This window comes from Monodelphis domestica, chromosome 2, assembly GCF_027887165.1.
Source record: "Monodelphis domestica isolate mMonDom1 chromosome 2, mMonDom1.pri, whole genome shotgun sequence".
Classification (NCBI taxonomy): Eukaryota; Metazoa; Chordata; class Mammalia; order Didelphimorphia; family Didelphidae; genus Monodelphis; species Monodelphis domestica.
The window spans coordinates 115705340-115721940 of record NC_077228.1 but is presented as its reverse complement, the minus strand read 5'-3'; the positions used below and the strand labels follow the sequence as shown (position 1 = coordinate 115721940).

Genomic DNA, 16601 nt, shown 5'->3' with positions numbered 1-16601 from the left:
GCATCTAAATGAGTGAATTGATAGAATATAGGGTGGGCAGAAAATATATGTCCAGGTCTCTCATATCCCTTCAAAGTGAGAAGAAGAGGGTCATGTAGCTGTAGGAATTCAGGCCAATGGGTCTAAAAGTATGAAAGGTTCTGAATTGACAACAGGTCTTTTACAGATCTTCCTGTAGAAATGACAGAATTATCTGGTCAGAGACTCTGAGCTATGGTGGTGACTGGGTGGATGGAGAGAAAGGGTGGTATACAAGAGATGTGAACATAGAAATGACAAGATCTGGCAACAATTAGAGGCAGGTGTGAGTGAGAAAAATGCTGAAGTTACGAATCTAGGAGACTAGAAGGATAGAAGTACCTTTGACAGAAATGGGAAAATTTGGAAGAGAGGCAGGCTTTGAGGGGAAGATAAATGAGTTCTGCTTTGGACATGTTCATTTTAAGATGTCTACAAGTCATCTAGCTCAAAATATCTAATAGATGATTAATGATATGGTATTAAAGTTTAGTAGGAGATTGGGGCTGGAAATGTAGATGTGGGAGTAATCTACAGACAGAGAATAATTAAACCCATGGGAGATGATGAGGTTACCAAGTGAGGAGGGAAGAGAGAAGGCAATTCATGAGAGTCCTGCAAAGTCCCTCAGGACCCCATTTCCCCTTGCTTTGAAAAAAGAACATTGCTGCTCACTATATTTATTTTTAAAATTAATTAATTAAAATAATATGCTAAGTAGCCATCACCAACAAAAATGATTTAAATAAATGCATAAAAATTATGTGCTAAACCATAAATTCCACATTGTTTGTAATTTGTTTAAAATATGTAAATGATGTGTTCTAATATAAGCATTCTCTGCTTTTGAGTTTCTTTTGAATTTGTTTTACTTTGATACCTTTTTCTCTTGATTTTGTGGCTATTATTTTTAAAAAATGTAATCATAGTATGAATTATTCTTATTCTCTATTCTTGTCTTTTCATCTCCATATAGTTCCCTTATTTTCTTTATATTTACGTTTGTCATTTCTAATCCATTACATTCAAATATAACAATCTATTCAGCCATTTCTCCCAATCATTGCATTAGTGTTATTTCCAGTTTTTTTAATCATCACAAAGCTTCCATGAATATTTTCTTGCATATGCAGCTTTTTACCTTCTCAATAATGCCCTTAGGGTTTAATTTTGGTAATGACATTCCTAGGTCAATGACTATGAAGAACTTAAAACTCTTAATGTATATTTCCAAATTGTTTTCTAAAAAAACCGAAAGAGTTCACAGCTCCTCTAGCAATATGATATTAGACCTGTTTTTCCATGTTCCTATCAATATTTAATTTGATCATCTTAACCCATCTGGTTCTCAGTTAACATGCATTACCAGGACTCTATTTAGCTAGATTGGTCTCAGGCAGCAGATACAGTCTGTTGTCAGGACCCTACTTTCCCCAAAACCTAGTCTTTCCAGCTTGGTCATACCTAGTAGAACTTTTGTTCCAGTACTATAATCTCTCAGGAATGCAAACTTACCTCTATTGTATGATGAATGTTAGAATTAGACTGCTACAGAATATTTATGCTCTCCAAACCATTGTTGTACCACCAGAAATTATGTTTGGATTATGTGTATGCTCAGGCTTAGATCTACTACTAACCTCACGCAGGTATGTGGGGGCTCTCCCGATGTATCATACTTAATTTATCTAAGTTTCTATTTGTCTCCTTCACCTCTTTATTATTTATTTTTTGGCTAGATTTGTCTAGTTCTTAGAGGGTAAAATTAAGTCCCCCACTATTATTTTATTATCAATTTCATCTGTTATTTTATTATCTGTTTTTAATCATACTATTTGGAAGAGTAGAAATTACCGGCTGTACTTCTTCCAATAAGACCTCAAGACCTTACCATATGCTCTATTGCTATTTCCCCCATGCCTCTGGTCATTGTTATCTGATCTTCTGTTATTGATCATCTTAGATGTATAGCACTAGATTTGAACCCAGAAGATCTAAGCTGAGATCCTCATTCTTCAGTTTACTAGTTTGTAACCCATCCATAGCAACTCTCTGAGCCTCAGTGTCTTCATATATAAAATAAAAAGTTTGGACTATATGGTCTTGCATGTCTCTAAATATATGATTTTAAGCCAGTAGGCCTTGGCATCTGCTATTCTCAATGTACCCTTGGGATTTTCAGGTCTTTTCATCCAGCCTTAACATAAATTCTATTATAAATATCCAGGCAGCTAGGTGATGCAGCAGATAGATCTCTAGGAGAGAAGTCAGAAATATATTTGTTCAAAACCATTACTAGCTATGTAACCTGGGCATGGCATTATGTGCTACATATTCTCTTTTGTTAACTAATTCAAAGTGCATATATCTACATAGAAATCCTATATAAATCTACATTTATATCTAACTTGATATTGATACCTGAATTTTCTATATTCAGAAGATGGTCTTTGACTATGTTGTATTCTAATTTATTAATATTTATAAAGTGCATCTATAAACTTTTCTTTAATCAATCCATTAACAAACATAGTATGATTTATAGGTTTATTGAGTTTCTTACTGGGGAAGGAGTAGAGATTTATTAACTCTCTTACTGGGAAATTGAGTGGCGAATATGGGAAAAGTAGAAAATTATATACTGGTAACAATGCAGGGCAAAGATTTCTGGCTTCTCCCTATCTTTGAAGTCTTCATAAGTGGAACTCCAAGGTAATTTCAGTGGTTCAGAGTTAGTTGCTAATGTCATGATGATAAATGAAAGGAGTTTTCTCAGTTCAATCTAAGTCAAAAATTGTCTAGGAAAGATATCATTGAGGCAGAAGCAAAGGAGTCAAAAGATAGATTTTACCAAGAATTGTGGCAGGCTGGCTGGATATGGTTGTGCATTTGATTTCCAAAAGGGTTGTGATAGCCCCAAGATTAGAGCCAGCTAGATGGGGCAGTGGAGAGAGCACTGAACCTAGAGCCACAAATATAGCCTCAGCACTTAAGTAGCTATGTGAACCTGATCAAGTCACTTTTATCCTCTTAGTTTCCTCAACTGGAAAATGGGAATAATAATAACACCTATCTCCAAGGATTATAATAAAGCTAAAATGAGAAAATATTTGTAAAACATCAGCATAGTGCTATATAAATGCTTATTCCCTTCTCCTTCTCTGGGGGTTGGGGCACAAAAAGAACTGTGAATAGTCTCCAACAGAAAAGAGGAATGCTTAGTAGACATTATCCTATTTCCAAAAGAACAGGAGCTCCTTTGAGAGCACATATGGTTTTATTTTTTCCTTTATATCTCCAATATCTAGAACAACTACTAGCATATAATAGTAACTTAATAAGTTTTTGTTAATTGAATGATTGCATATGGCCTATATATTTGATCTATTTGTGTTATGGCTTTTATGTGCTTTATATTCTCGTTGGTTAAGTAATTCCAAACTGGATAGTTGCAATAGTAACTGCAATTCAACAGATGACCAGAAGATGACAGCAGCTCACTGGAGAATCAACTGATGAACACACGCTCACCAGGGAAAGGAACCCAGATGTTGAGCAAAGCAGAGAAAATAGCCCAACAAATGGCCCCAGTACCTTGTAGATCAAAGGAAGAGCAAAAAGCTAAATTTGGTAGAGAAATTTGGTAGACTAGCAGATTACCAGGTTAGCAGATGACATTAACAGCCTTGAGGATAAGAAGCAAGTGGTCACTTTGGAGGCAAAGGAAGATTCCCGATGGGATGACACCATAGAGATAAATCCCTCGCCATGTGTATTCTCCTTGAATCTTTCTCTCTTCCCATCCTGGTGTAGAAATCTGCAGCTGAGTGAGCCCTGATGAATATGGGGAGATTTTCTTTATTATTCATTTTGTGATGCTATTTAATGTGTGCTTTTTGCTTTGAATTAGTGGTTTTGTCTGGTAAGAGAAACAGCAGTGGTTTTTAATAAATGCTGATCCACATGCTATGCTTTATATTATGTAGGTTTCAGGAACCCACATGTGAATGAGCTCCAACCTATAGACAAGAAACAGAGTTGTCAGAAAAGTTTTGTTTACTGACAATTTTTATTTTCTCTCCCTGCCCTTCCATCCTGATGATTTACTTCAAAACAGCTCAAACTACGATGAAATCCAAAGGAAAAAAAGCTGTTGACTTCAGAAATTGTTTTGTGGCCTGACATGTTAGATTATTGGAGGATTTAAGGTTTTTTGTTTTTCTCTTTGGTCTTGACTTGTGAGTTCTTCAGTGTGGGAAACTCTCTCTCATATGAAGTATTCCCTTTACCAGCTGTTGTGAAACTTAAGTCTTAGAGAGGTGCTTGGGTCATTGAAAGTTTAAATGATTTGCTAAGGGTCACACAACCAGTACACATTAGAAGTACACTTTAAGTACATTTTTAAGTACACTTAAATTGAGGAGTTCCTGCTTCTGAGGTTATTTCTTTGTCTGATATGCCACACTGCTTCAACCATGGAAAATGCCCTTAGTCTAATGTCTCTAAGGCACCAAGGAAGGTCTAGACTTTATCTTTCTATGTTGTTGGGGATTTTGCTTCTGAAGAGCTTTGGAATTATCTTACAGTCCTGACTAAGGGAACAATTTTCTTAAGGTGATTGACGTTGAAATTTTGGAGAATGAGATATTCCAGCATCAACCAATTTGGATTCCACAGCTTGGAGAGTGATAATGGGTAAACAATTTCTTTCTGATGCTAGACTCCCATTTTGATGATCTCCAATGCACATTCCTCCTTTGGAACTGGCTTTTCTTTTTTTAATAATCCCACTAGAAACTTTTATAGATGATTCTGAAAAGAGAGACATGAAAAAGTTGGGTTACCAAAGTCAGGAGTGCATCCTACATAATATATAATCTGTACCAGAAGCTGTAATGTTTCTGGTGTTTCCCTATTGCCTGTTCTACCAATCAGTCATGGTCTTACCTGTGTTTATGTAGCCAAGGATGCAGAATGTGATGGAGATGTTAACATTCATTATGAGAAGTACTTTTTGCAGTGAAGAATAGAATCCATTTAGAGCAAACTTGGTTGGTGAGTAAGCAGAAATAAGTGGCAAACCTATCTTCCCCTAGATGATAAACAGAAGTTGATGATTGGGGATTATACCTCTTAGCACTGAGAAAGCTGATCTCTTCTATTTTCTCAACCAGTTGTGTCATTTTGGGAAAGCTCAACTCCAAAATCTCAGTGTTGAAAGGGACATCAGAGGCCATCTAGACCAGGTGATCTATGACCAAGAATCCCCTCTATAATATCACTGACCTGTCATCCTTCCTTCTGTTTGAAGATCTCTAGGGAGGAGGAACCTGTCATATTCACCTACTCCATTCTTCTTTTGAACAGTTCTGATCATTACGAAGTTTCCCCTTAATAATCCAATCTGTCTATCATGCCAGTCTATTACTCCTACTTTTACTATCTCAAATCAAGCAGAACAATTCTAACTCCTTTGAATACAGAAGCAGAAACAGGTTTTAGAGTAGCTTGAGGATTCAGCTGGAGGAGGAAGAAAGGTCAAAGGAAACCAGGTGGAACTCCAGTTTAAGAGATCTTTGTTTAGCATCCAGACTAATTCAGTAAGCCAGTCAATCAGCATTTGTTAGGCACCTATTATGTTGAAGACAATACTCTACAATATTTCCCTTTTTATACATGCCTTCTTTTGTTTTATTCTACTCAGAAAAGGGAAAATTTTATTAGTAGAAAATTGAGAAGCTATAAAACAGGTCTATAAAGTTACCAAAAAGAGAAGCAATTTTCTTTCTAATTCCTGATGACTGGATTATTCAATTTGTCCAGTCAGAGAACATGTCTGTATAATTAGAGAGAATAAGATGTGGAGTCCAAAAATGAAAAAAAAGCATAGCATTGATTTTATCTTTATCTATCCCAATTTTTTTCTAAAAAATATTTCATTTGTTTTTAATCAGCCAGAATATGTCTTTTCACCTCCCCCCATCAATGGAGAACATGAAAAACAAAAACTATTATAAACATCTATAGTCAGTCAAATAAATGTTCACATTTCCCATGTCCAGTTTTGTTGTTGTTGTTGTTCTACATGCTGAATGCTCCATCTCTCTATCATGAATAGATAGCATACAACAATCCATTCTTTGCTCTGGGATCATGGTTGGTCATTATGCTGATAAAAGATGAGCACAATAGTATGCCATTGCATTTATATGGCATAACTTGTTCAGATTCTCATTCTTTGACACCTCAAAGAACTATAAATATTTATGTTCGTCCTTTGAGTTTGTTTTGCCAGAGACTAATCCCTCCCCAAATCTAGCTTCCCTCCCTTTTCTCCTTTCTCGGTACACTGCTTAAGCCCTTCCTTTCTAGGAATGCCAACTTGTGCACAAACTGAGTCTGTAAACCATAATTGGGTAGAGGAAAACAAGGCTTCTAATTTGTACCTGTCCCTGTAGAAGTACCCTGCAGATTCTTCCTGGTCCCTGGACTCACACCAGCTGTGAGCTCCTGACCAGACTCTGTCCCCAGGGTCAGAAGACATCCTTATCTATTTCCCTTTGCTAAGCTGGACTGGACAAATAACTCAATGTAACTTTTTCTCTATTTTTCCATTAAGATTCAGTCTGATGCATTTTTTAGGTCTTTATAAAGGAAATTCATGAAAGGGAACTTGGCTTCACCAGTTCCTAACATTCTGCTCTCTTGCCTCTGCCACCATTCACCTCAGTTTCTGCATGAAAAATACCAGCATCTTTTCTTTCCAGTTCCTCCAGACACACAGCATTATTTTTATCAGTAGAAAAGAGAAACTGCATGTGCACCCACATGTGAGCACACACACATGCACACACACACACACACACACACACACACACACTTTTGCAATGACAAACTTGAAACCTTATAGGTTCCCCAAAGGAGTAGCTATTTTTGGATCTAAACTATGATTTTGTTGGCATATGAACATCTAGTGAAGAAATTTTCTCTAACAATGTCAATCAGTATCTATAATGCAATTTTTATTCTTTGGGGGCTGCCTGGGGGCTCTGAGAGATTAAATGACTTGAAAAAAAAGAAATTAAGTGACTTGCCCTAAAATTCCGCAGCTAGAATGTTTCAAACTGGAATTTGAATTTAGGTCTTTCCTCCTCATCCCAAGGCCAGCTCCCTCCTGCTACACCACTCCTATGCCTCTCAGCATGGAGTTTACAGTCTAGAAGAAGAAATGACCCCTAGAGAAGCAAGATTGAGCATGTGTGAGAAATAATTACTTTATTGATTGATTGGTTTCTTGATCCAAGATTAATCCTTACGTTATCTACAATCATTCTTACTCAATTTAGTGTGACTGCAAATGGGAAATGATTATTTGATATAATCATTGAGTCATAGTCAATCAAGTTTAATCATATAGATATTGATCCACATTATATTCACAAGTTAAAATATTTTCTTTCTTATATCAGTACCTATTGGCTGTATATTTTTTAAGAGCCCTGAGAACACTTGCCCAAAAATATACTACTTAGAGGATCTCCATCCATTCACCGGGATAAGTAAATGCTCGTATGGGGAAGGGGATGACTGGACCTTTGGGCTTTTGCCCACTGACATTTTTTCCATTTCTGAGCTTGGGGAAATAAGCATTCCATTTCCCCATTCTATGACTCTTTAATCCTTAATTATGTTCATCCTTTGAGTTTGTTTTGCTAGAGACTAATCCCTCCCCAAATCTACCCTCCCTCACATTTTCTCCTTTCTCAATACACTGCTTAAGGCCTTCCTACCCAGGAATGCCAACGTGTGTATACACTGAGTCTATAAACCATAATTGGGTAGAGGACAACAAGGCTTCTAATTTGCCCCTTCTGTGACCATTCAAGGAAAGTGCCAAGTTATTTTAGGAGCTCCTTTGCCTTTTGTTATTTCTCTCTGTTATCCAACTTTGGGATGGGATTCTTGATTGCCCAACTTTGGTAGGAGAGTAATTCTGCCAGTCCATTGCTCAGCCTTGGGGAAAGATCTGCCCAGCCTTAGGACCACTAATATGACCATGTAATCATTAATGAAATTTTTTATCTTTTTTTGAACCATTTGGATAATCTATCTATCTATCTATCTATCTATCATCTATATCTGTGCTCTGGAGAGAAGGGGTATCTCGAATCATGAGGAAGATCTAAGGTCCTAGTGATTAAAGGAGGTCAGATCCCTTTAATAAGTAGCTTTTGGCTTAGAGCTCTGCCTCAGGAGTTTTTATTACAGATTAAGCAGAACTTATGGAATGACACATAAGTTAAAAAAAAAAGACAAGAATAAAAATGGAAAAGAAATTCTGGAAAGTAGCATTTGAAACTCCACTTAAACCAATTCATTAATTGTACAGTCTTAACCAAGTTATTGATTTTATCCTTACTGCAAAATAATAACTTCTTGAAGAGATCTTTTGAGGATTGAATGAAATAATGTCTGGGAAAGGGTTTAATGAAGAATAAATTTGTATACAGGTCATGAATGTGAGGCATTTTTGTGATTTCACATTATTTTCTTTTATGACCTCTGTTCTCCATACATGACATTCCATTTCTGGCCTCCATGCCTTGGCAGAAGCTCTCATCCTTCATTCCAGGAATGCTCCCTCTTCTTTCCTTTGCATTTTGGAATCTCTACTCTCCCTCAAATCTCAACTCAAGTTCCACCTTCTTTCTCCAAGAGGCTTTTCCTGATTAATTCTTTACTTCTCACTCCAAAATTTGATTATAATACAAAATTTTTAAGGAAATGGGTGCTAACTCTGAGGTGTGTGTGTGTGTGTGGATATCCTTCTATCAATCTTGTATGTATTCACACATATGTATATGTTTACTTATCCATGTACATATTGTTTTCCTTCAGTAAGCAACAAGAGGACAAGGGCTATTTCATTATTACCTTTGAATTCTCTAGTAGGTCCCCCCCCTTTAATCCTTATCTTCTGTCTTAGAATTGATAATAGATATCAGTTCCAAGGCAGATGAGGAGTAAGGGATGGGCAATTGAGGTTAAGTCACTTGCCCAGGGTCACACAACTAGAAAGTGACTGAGGTCATATTTGAATTCAGGACCTCCTGTCTCCAGGCTTTACTCTTTATCCACTGAGCTACCTAGCTGCTCTTAATAAATATTTATTGAATCCCTAACTTCCTTGCTTCCTTTTAGTTCAAACTAAACATCCTTTTTTCTACAAAAAAGAAAAAAAAATAACAAACCTTTCTCAACACCCTTAATTCTAATACATTCCATTTTAAAATTATTTCCCTTCTGTCTTGTATAGAACTTACTTGTCCATTTGTTTGATTATCATCTCCCCCATTAGACTGTGAACTCCTTGAAGGTAGCAACTGTTTTTGACTCTTTTTGTGTCTTCACCACTTAGTACAGTGTCTGGCACATAGAAGAGGCTTAATAAATATTTACTGGTTGATTGAACTGACTGTTGGATAATGGTTAACTGTTTTTTCCTATTTTGTTTAAAGTTGTTGCCTTCCCTGTGTTGATTAATTCCAGTGAGTCTTGCAAATATCTTGTTTGTGCATACTTGTCTCCCTTTAGACTGTGAGCTCCTTGAGGCCAGGAACTATCTTTTAACCCTTTTTTGCATCCCCAGCACTTAGCACAGTACTTAGTAGGTGATTATATAAATGTTTACTAACTGATTGAATTGAATGTTGAATAATGATAACTCCCCCCATCTCTATTAAATATTGCTGTTTGTTGATTATATATGGTATACAGTTTAGATATAAAATGTGCAAAGTTAATATTGAATTATGGAATTGTTTCCCCTTTGACTCCACCTTAAAAAGTATGATTTTAAAGCTAAAATAATTTCTCCCCTAAGACTATGAAACTGAGTTGGATACTTTCTTTTGTTAAGATCTTTGTAAAGAATAACACAATTAGAGGCAAGGCTTAGCAGTCACTTGATTTACTTGTATATATTGGCATGTCTAAGAAGTTTGAGTTCACTTTTGCATCTCTGTCTCTGTCTCTCCTCTATGTCTCTCTGTATCTTTCTCTGTGTCTCTCTCTTTCTCTCTCTCCCTCCTCTTCCACCCCACCTCTCTTCCCCTCCTCTACTTCCCTTTCTCCCTCTTTCTCTCCCTCTTCCCTTCCTTTCCTCCTTCCACACCTCTCTCTCAATCTCTCTCTCTCTCTCCATCTCTATCTTTCCCTTTCCCTCTCCCATCCTCTCTCCCCCAACTTTTTATCCTGTTCATTTTTTTGGAGTCTGTGGAGGGAGTCCGCTGGCTAGTTTGATTGTTTTGAATGGTATTTTAATAAGTATTTTCAATTTTAAGAAATATAGCCTCTGGAGAATTCCATGTATTATATAAGCAAATTAGGGGAACAGGGAATAGTTTGCTTATCAGATCTCTGGGTAAGAGAAAAATTTATGATCAAATGAGAGAATACTATAAGATGTGAAATGAACAATTTTGATTATATTAATGAAAAAGCTTTTGTACAAACAAAACCAATGCAACCAAGCAGGGGCAGCTAGGTAGCTCAGTAAATAGAAAGCCAGTTCTGGATATAGGAGGTTCTGGGTCCAAATCAGACCTCAGACACTTCCTAGCTTTGTGATCCTGGCTAAGTCACTTAACCCTAATTGTCTAGTCCTTACCACTCTTTTGCCCTAGAACCTATATTTAGTATAAATTCTAAGACAGGAAGTAAGTTTTTTTTTTAAGAAGAGAAACAACAATCTGGGGGAAAGTTTTTATAGCAATTTTTCTGATAGAGGTCTCATCTCTTAAATAGATAGAGAACTGAGTTGGATTTATAAAATTAAAAGTCATTCCCCAATTGACAAATGGTTAAAAGTTATGAACAGGTAGTTTACAGATAAGGAAATCAAAGCTATCTATAGTTATAAGAGAAAAGGTTCTAAATCATTATTTGTTAGAGAAATCAGAATTAAAAAAAAAACTATGAGGTACTACCTCACACCTATCAACCTGACAGTAAAGGAAAGCAATAAATGTTGAAAGGGATATGGCAAAATGGGACACTAATACATTGTTGGTAGAATTGTGAATGGTCAAACCATTCTGGAGTCAATTTGGAATTATGCCTAAATAGCTGTAACACTGTTTTTTTTTTTTGATCCAGTAATGTAACTACTAGGTCTAAATTCCAAAGTGAATTTTTTAAAAACTGAAAAAGAGCCTTTACATACAAAAATATTTATAGCAATTCTTTGTGTAGTGGCAAAGAATTGGAAATTATGGGGATATCCAAGTAGGGAATGGCTGAACAAATTATGTATGGTATATGATTGTGATGGAATATAATAAGAAATTATGAGCAGGATAATTTCAGAAAAACCTAGAAAACTCTATATGAATTGATGCAGAGTGAAGTAAACATAGTCAGGAGAACATTGTACACAGTAACAGCAATATTATAAAATAATCAACTGTGAGACTTAGTTACTCTCAGCAATATAATGATCCAAGACAGTTCTGAAGGAGTTATGACAAAGAATGCTATCTACCTCCAAAGAAAGAATTGATGGAATCTGAAAGCAAATGGAAGCATACTATTTTCCACTTTATTTTATTTGTGTGTTTTTATTTCACAGTTTTGGTTTTATATGAGTATTCTTTCAGAACATGACCGACATGGAAATATGTTCTGCATGATCATACACATTACAATGCAGATCAAATTACTTACCATCTCAGGGAAGGGAGAGGTAGAAAAGGAGGGAGACAATTTGAATTTTGTAATTCTGGGAAATGTATGTTAAAATTGTTATTACAGGGATATTGGAAAATAAAACATATTTAAAAAATCATTGAGCTCCCTTAATGGATGACCAAAAAAAGCTAAGCATCATATTTCAAGGAATCACAGAAGAAAATTGACTAGATCTCTTAGAACCAGAAGGCAAAGTAAAAATAATAACTTTTACTCTTTATTGTTCACTGATCACCTCTTGAATGAATACCCAAAATGAAAATTCCCAGGAATATTATAAACAAAGTTCAGAGCTCCCAAGTTAATGAGAAAATAATGCAAACAAAGAAAGAATTCAAGTTCTGAAGAGCTACAACCAACTACATACAATTTTGTAGTCATAATTATAAAAAAAAATGGAGGACTTGAAATATGGTATTTCAAAAAGCAAAAAATAAAAATGTGTATAAAATCAATATATGTAGACATGTACATATACTTACATATATTTATATATCTGTATCTATAGGTTAACAACCAAGAATAATTTACTCAGAAAAATTGAGTATAATCCTAAAAATAGAAGGAATAATCATAGCCAAAGAGGAAACAAAATTACCACTCTTTGCAGATTATATAGTAGAGAATCCTAGAAATGCAACTAAAAAACTAATTGAAACATTGAAGAAAGTTGTGCAAATCATCCCCCAAATTATAAGCATATCTTTATAATACTGAATATCTGGGAAGAGATAGAAAGAGAAATACTATATGAAAGAATCATGTTGAGGAAACTTATTTCTAATATTGTATTCTATTTAAGTACTGCTTGGTATAATTTTGTAATTGAGGTGTGGTTTCTCTTTAAACCTTTTCCCCAATTCCTTTATTCCTAACAAATCCAAGAAATGCTTTCACATTCCCTATCCCAAAGTTACTTCTAAACTGGGGTGATTGAAAGTGAGATTGTGAGCTCCATGTTGCCCAGTAAACAGAAAAAGTTTGTCAAGTATGTCTTGGGAGTGGGGGTGGGGGTGTAGGTGGAGCTATAGGATTTTCATATTAAGTTCTACCCCCAGATTCCCATTCTAGCTGGGTAGTTCCTTTCAACTTTCAACCCAGCAGTTTTCCTTATCCCATATTATTAAACTCTCAAAACATCAAATAAAATAATAAAGACAACCATTGGGGGGGGTGTAAAATCATTATACTCTCAGTGAAACAAAATACACTTAAGATGAATATAAGCTTTCTTTCTTTTCTTTGTTTTAAAACTCTTGCCTTCTGTCTTAGGACTGATATTAAAGACTATGCAACTGGGGTTAGTGACTTGCCCAGGAACTCACAGCTAGGAAATGCCTGACACATTATTTGAACCCAGTTTCTCCCCTCTCTTCCATGAAGTTTTAAACAGGTTTCAATAGTTGAGATCACTAATCATGTACAGACTGTTTATGTATCTCAAACCCTCCCCTTTATCCTCAGGAATATGGTGGGGACCCATTCTTTTCTTCTTTCTCCAGATGCTCCCCTCTACCTTCTAGGTTGAGTTTTCTTGAGAGATACAGATCTATAATTGGATTCTCTTACTGGAATAATATTCAGTTATTTCTTTTTCCTCCAACTCACCCTCTTCCTTTCATATAATTACAGCTCTTATTTTTGATTGAGAAGGTCCCTCTTCCTTTCTATGGACTACTAACTCTTCTGACATTGGAAGAGTTCTGAGTGTACTTCCAATACAGATTCAACTGGACCCCTCTAAACCTTTCCTAAGAGTTCTACAGTATCCCCTCTCACAAGAGGCATTGGAAAGGACCATACTCCCTATTAATACTTATTTATCAGCTGGCATCTTAGTAAGATGTTTCAGTCCCTGTAATTAATTCACTGATACTTGCTGTTCGTAAACCTGGTAACCTCATGTGAATGCTTTGTCCGAGATTTCTAAGCAGTCAGTGCTTGTGTGATTCCTAGAACCCCCATGGTCCCATACCCTTTTTAATCTTACCCCTGATGACTCCACTGTTTTTACAGTTGTTAATTTGTGTAGTGCCTATTTTAGTATATCTCTCCACTACAATTCCTTTTTACTTTTTCTTGTGAGGGATAATAGTTACTTGGACAATTTGTGTCAAGGCTACAAAGAGAGTCCTACTAATTTCTCACAGGTTTTAAAAGCAGACCCTGATGACCTTAGATTCCTTTCAGGTTCCACCCTCCTTCAGTATGTTGATGATTTACTTTTGTACTCCCCAGATCTCCAATCCTCAAGAAATGGCTCTATTTATCTTCTTACCTCCTTAGTTCACAAAGACCTTAAAGTATCTAAAGAAAAACTACAGTTTGTTGCTCCAGGTGAAAATTTCAAGACACTTGATTTTGGCTAATGGTTTCCACCTAAATCCAGTCAGGTTGGCTGCAATATAGCAATCTTTCTGATCATGATTAAAGACCCTTTGTTATAACTATGGTGATCCCTCACCTATCTCAGGAGTTATATTCCAGAGACCCCTGCAATAGGTGACAATCTACGAAGTAGTGGCGTTACACATATTTCATTTTTTATATATATTTTAAGGTTTTATAAACCCTTCCCACTCTCCTATAAACCTTTTCCACACTATTTTTAACCTATAATCACTGAGCCAATCAATGCCCAGAATACAGAATACAGTGCTATGATTGGTTGCCTTTTATTCCATCAGCCAATAGTGCACCTTGTACAATCTCACATAGTCAAACTTGTGCAAGTGGTAGTGGTATATTACATTTCCATTGTGTATAGTATGGTATTCATCCTCAAAATCCTGCAATATAGTGAAAACTCCATGATATAGAATTAGATATATATTTAAAAAAAAAAAAACCTTGATACAGTGAAGTTGTGATAAGTGAACCACAATGTAGCAAGGAATGACTACATATTGTCTTTTTTCCAAGTTAACAATGTCCAGGGCACCAGGATTCATTTAAATTCACTCATATATTGACTAGATCCCTAAGCCTGGAGTACCAGTGGTCTGGTACTTTCAGTCAGAAAGAATAGAGGAAGGATTTTAGGCAAAACTGGGCACAATGTAGAGCTCAACCAAATATGTGTGTGTATGCATATGTATCTAGATATAGGTATATTTATATCTATGAGGAAAAATAATGTTGAATTGTATTATTTATTATTTGAATCCATTCATTTCCTCAGATTCCAATTTTTGAAGGCTAGGCAATTTCTGAAGGGTGGAACTGAGTAAGCCCCCAAGGTTAACTCATTATTTCTGTTTACCCCATAAACAAAGGCCTGTTTGACTTAAGACTCTGCCCAAGAGATGTCCTTATTTCTCCCAACCTTTGCCTCCCCTCCCCTGACAATGATGACTGATGTCAGAGAGAGGAGCTGAGAACTCTTATCCTACCTTGTCATTAAAATGGCCACCAACCAGCATTGTCTTAATTTCCCTAGACGTCCAAATGATGTTCCATCAGGATAATCAAAGGAAGATGCATCTAGGTATAAAAGACATTGTTTTTGGAACAAATGGAGGCACATTATTGACCCCTATCCTTCATTAATTGATTGCATGCCACTATTAATAAATGCCATTATGCTTACCTAAATGGCCTCATTCTATTTATTGGTTCAATTTCTCTTGTGACATTTATCTTCCCATGTTTTTATAGAAAATTACATACAATTATTTCTATATTATAGTTATATATTTGGTTGGGATTATAACTTCTGCATACACACATAAATATATATATATACATACACATATATTTATATATAATTACATACATAGTTTTACATATTTTATATAACGTGTATATGAGTGTTTCCTTATTTGTAAAAACAAAGATCATAATGCTTGCGTTAGCCACTTCATAGGTGGTTTAAAAAGCAAGTGCATGAAAGTAATTGAAGGGCTATCAGGTAGAAGACCTTTTTCTGAGGACCAAGATGTTGTATAGCAATAGATTTTGTTTCAATGAAAGAAAGAACTTAAAGAGCTGGCCAGAAGAGTAATGGGCTGCCTCAGAAGGGAGTAGATTTTCCTTAATTTATTATCTTCAAGGAGTAATGCTGTGGGAGGCCTGGTCCCAAGAAGAAAGATTCATTTTTGTGAAGTCCAAAACCTCCGTGTAGTTCTCATTCCTGGGAGAAGGTAAGGTAAAAATTATGCTGATCTTTTGACCAAGAGTCACAATTATTAACTCTAAATCAACCAAAGAAAAAACATTTGGTTTGTTTGTTTGTTTTTAACAGCAAAGATGTTTATTTTCCATAGAGAGAGAATTCAAAGAAAACACATATGTTGGGACTTGGATAAAACCAAGCCCTGAAGAGACTGGAGGTGATAGACTTTTTTATAATGTTTCAAAAAAGAAGAATGGGGAGTCTTCCTGGATTGGATAACATGAGAAAACTGTCCCACACAGGCAGTGTTGTCAACTTTTTTGAATCTCCTCAGGATGGGACTCAGATAAGACAAAGGGAAAGTCAGGGCACTTGTTTCTGATCTGCTATCTTTTTTTTTTTGTGGTACAAAGTTATTCTGAGACATTGTCACTGACTTAGGAGATTGATCCTGATGTTCCAAAGCAATTAAACATCACAAAAGCCATTGGAAACCCATCATCCCTTTCCATTTCCTTCTTTTTCTCTCTACTTTTGACTGAGTGGCTATTTGTCCCCAATGGCCAAAGAAGAAAAAAACTTTATGTGGCATAATTTTTGGTCACAATCCTTTGGGAGTATACAATAGCTATAATACATTAAGAAACAGAAGACTCTAAAATATAGATACAGTGAAACAAAAACCAAAAGAAATACAGTAATGAATATCAACAGTATCTAA

General features: G+C 35.7%; 1 protein-coding gene and 1 long non-coding RNA gene across 2 annotated transcripts in view; one reads left to right on the top strand and one right to left on the bottom strand.

Moving 5' to 3' along the window:
• The window catches only part of TRAF3IP3 (TRAF3 interacting protein 3), a 62107-nt gene that overhangs the window by 43667 nt on the left and 1839 nt on the right, over positions 1-16601 (bottom strand). Inside the window, exon 2 of the mRNA XM_007481329.3 lies at positions 15159-15249. The gene's annotated coding sequence lies outside the window, so the exon portion shown is untranslated. The remainder of the gene's footprint in view (positions 1-15158; positions 15250-16601) is intronic.
• LOC130453571 (uncharacterized) lies at positions 2124-16378 on the top strand. The gene is made up of 2 exons (XR_461641.3): positions 2124-15908; positions 16010-16378. It is a non-coding gene; the product is annotated as an uncharacterized LOC130453571 (long non-coding RNA).